Below are 3,605 nucleotides of genomic sequence, written 5' to 3'. Positions count from 1 at the left end.
CATTTATAAAATAAATAATAAAAGATCATATTTTATTTTTTAAAATAAAATTCAAAATGTTGAGGATTTAAATAAAAAAAAAAAGACAATAAATAATAGGTGAATAGATAAAAACAAAACATTTCATACATGATCTCTTGTATTGATTTTTGAGAATGGAAGGGAAAAAAAAGAAAAGGAGGTCATGATGAGAATGGTAGTAGTCTAATAGACCCACCGCACAAAGTTAAAGCTAACTCACCCAAATTCAACCTCATAATCATTTTCGTTGAATTCATCAAATTAGACCACCTTAGCTTGTAATAATACCATCTTTGGAAGCTAGGCACATCGAAAAATGTATAATTATTATAACCATGTAGAAATGGCATAGAGGTTCCTTTGACAAGAATAATAAACGGTTAAACATATATAGCACTAGTTAACTTCTAATTAAACATACTAATTTTCTTTTTGTCTTCATTTAATTAATCACATATAATTAGATATTTATCTTCATGTCTTTGATATTCCATTATTGTACTGTTTTACTTTTGCTGTAATTTTATTTATTTGAAGAGTACTGTCGCTGCAGTTGGTGAAAGGTGATTTAGGTGGACTATCGTTATCTCTTTAGGCCTTTAGGGACATTATTGCATTTAAGAAATTACTTTTACATTTTTTTCTTTTTCTTTTTTATTCTAGAGATTATTATTTTTTCTTCTGTTGTTAAAGGGTTTATTTCTATGAAATATATATACTTTTCTGAGTTGTCGTGTATGCGTGTCGGACATATTTTGGACATGACATTTATCGATATTCGTCCGATATATGTGTCTGTTGTGTCCAACCATATCTTAATAAAAAATAAAAAATTATTTTTCGAATACGTTTAAACACATCTAAATACCATCACGTGTTAGCGTGTCCATCTTATTTTTAACATATATTCTTAAAATAAATTTAGATATAGTATATATTATTATTTATTAAAACAAAAAATATTTTAAATATTTGATATAATTAAATAAGTTATGAGCTCAATTTCAGGCTCAAGCTTGGCTCACCAGCTCACGAGCTTAGCTTATCGAGCTATTAACGAGTCGAGCTCGAGCTGGCTCATGAGCTGGCTTGACTCACTTCCAGCCCTAATTATAGGTTCATTTAAAAGAAAAATCTTTAGAACCAATTAACCTTATAAAAAAATTAACAAAAATATCCAAGTCATTTTTAAATTATTAGTATCAAATATTCACTCTTCAATCTTCATAACGGGAGAACCGTAAAAAAACCAAACTAAATAGTAGTAATTAAGAAGTCATAATGATTTCAGCATTGCATATAGGAGCATCTAGATGATAATTCTTTGGTTTCATTATTATATATAGTAACAAATAAATTTGAGTTTTTAAAATAAAAAGCAAATATATGATTAAGACCTTTCATTTTTCTTTACACGAGAAAACATCCAATCTAATCATCAATAATGTTATATTTTTTTTTTTTTCATTTTAATTCTTGAAACTTTGAAATGCTGCAAAGTAAATCCTCCATGATTGAAGATAAAGCTGAATGGAGATTTTGGAGAGGATGAAAATGGGGCATTCCATAGATTCGAAATAAATCATTATTGTCTGGCAAGAGGGACCAAGAAATCATACACAGTCCATATCGTAAGTCTACATATAAAAAGAATAATTTTTGATTTAATGATATTATGATATATTCAATCCAAACAAATTTAACCCACTCATTATTGATTCTATATTATAAGAAAAAGTATATGAATCCATTCTAAATCAATCAAAATAGAACTTAATTAATTATAAATATAATAATTAGTTTTATTTATTTATGATTTAAAATATTGATTATTAAATATTTCATCATATTTAAATTAAGAGGAGATGTATTATTGTATTATTAAATGTCTTTTCACTTTTTTTCTTTCTTCAAATGTCTAAAACATAATAAATCAAAAAACAGATTTAAAATCATCTAATTTATAAAAAAAAAATATCATAATACCTAATATAAGTATCATTATATAAAAATTTTAAATTTATCCAAAAATATTTAACTGATTTTTTGCTGAACTTGATTCCCTAACATTATTGATATTATAATGATTATTGTATCCAATTAAATCTTTCTTTATTTGATCCAATTAAGTCTTTCATTAACCCCATCACTCCATGGGGCTTTCTAGAACTTTTTGGGAAGATAAGAAGGAAATTTGTGGGGATCCAACTTGCCAAATAAAACTTTATAACTTATATAAGGATAATTAACTGTTTTTGGACATTCATTTTAAATGCTTATTGCTTAATGCTGAAGATATCGTGACATGCTGACTAAATATCACTATACACAAAACTAGAAACGGAAAATGATATTACATCTAATAATGATATTGCATGCACTGATGCACACAATCTTTTAAAGATAGACTGAGAGACAGAGAAATTGAGAAATAAAGATCGAGTGATTGAATTAAATTTTTGTATTGTATTTAGAAATTAAAAAATAAATTTAAAATTTGAAAAGTTATAAATTTTTTTTGATAAAAATATTATTTTAAATTTAATTTCTGACTATCAAATACAATACTAAATTTTAATTTTTCACTCTCAGACTTAGTTTTAATCCCCTAATTAAACGTTATTTTTTAGTTTTGCCTCCTCGTCTTCTAAAATCTACTAACAGCGGAGAATATTAAATAATTTAATATTTATAAACTATTTTTATTGTTTATGGTATTTTTCAATCTAATAAATTAAGAACTAATTTATTACGGATTATAACTCTGATTAAGAGTTTATTGTTGACCAATGATTCACTGTATATTATGAGATTTAAATCCGGCAAATTTTGCAACCCTTAAATTGAAATAACATTTTTTAAGCATCATGTATGAAAATACTTACTATGAATATCCAGTTGGGTTTGTAAAGTGAGGATAAGCGCAATCATAAAAGTTCCACTTCTCTTAACTTCTTGTTTCCATCTCACTTAATGAAATGGCCTACCTTAACGTAATTTTTATTTTATTTAATACGCAAATTGATGGTAATTTTCATTTATTTAATTTGCAAATTGATGGTACCGATTCTGAATTTGTGGTCTCTCACTCTCTCCCACGAAAATAAAGTCTGCACACGTACACATGAAATACAAAAAACATGGGTTTTTGCCTAATAAGCTAGTAGCAAAAAGAAAAGGAAAATTAAAAGAAAAGCTAGTAATTAATTGAAGCAATTGAAGCATGATATTGGTCCCTATGAAATAAAAGGTAGTAGGCATAGCTAGCAACAACTACAACAAAACAAGCTTTCTATGACATAAAAGAGCAAATTATTTAATCAAAAGAGATACATAGCATGATCACTTTCCAAGAGACGATCATGCATTTTCCATAGCAAGTAATTATATACACACTGTTCACTCTTCAATAACTTGCAAGGGTAAAGACTAAAGATCCCAAGTTACTTTACATAGCAAGCAAGTAAACTCACATGCATGAGAAAATAAGCAAAAATCAGTTATAGTAGTTGCCAGCTTGTAACTACTAACTAGCAATCAAGATGGGAAGAGAGGAAAAGAAAAAGACAAGTTACAACACAAAA

The 3,605-nt window shown here is 26.7% G+C and overlaps 1 long non-coding RNA gene across 1 annotated transcript in view; it reads left to right on the top strand.

The window, feature by feature from the left end:
* LOC110263135 overlaps positions 1–3,605 on the top strand; it is a 13,664-nt gene that overhangs the window by 3,255 nt on the left and 6,804 nt on the right. The gene's annotated exons all lie outside the window — the stretch shown is intronic.

This window comes from Arachis ipaensis, chromosome B06 (genome assembly GCF_000816755.2).
Source record: "Arachis ipaensis cultivar K30076 chromosome B06, Araip1.1, whole genome shotgun sequence".
Classification (NCBI taxonomy): Eukaryota; Viridiplantae; Streptophyta; class Magnoliopsida; order Fabales; family Fabaceae; genus Arachis; species Arachis ipaensis.
Note: the sequence above shows the minus strand (reverse complement) of the source record. Positions and strands in the feature narration are given on the sequence as shown.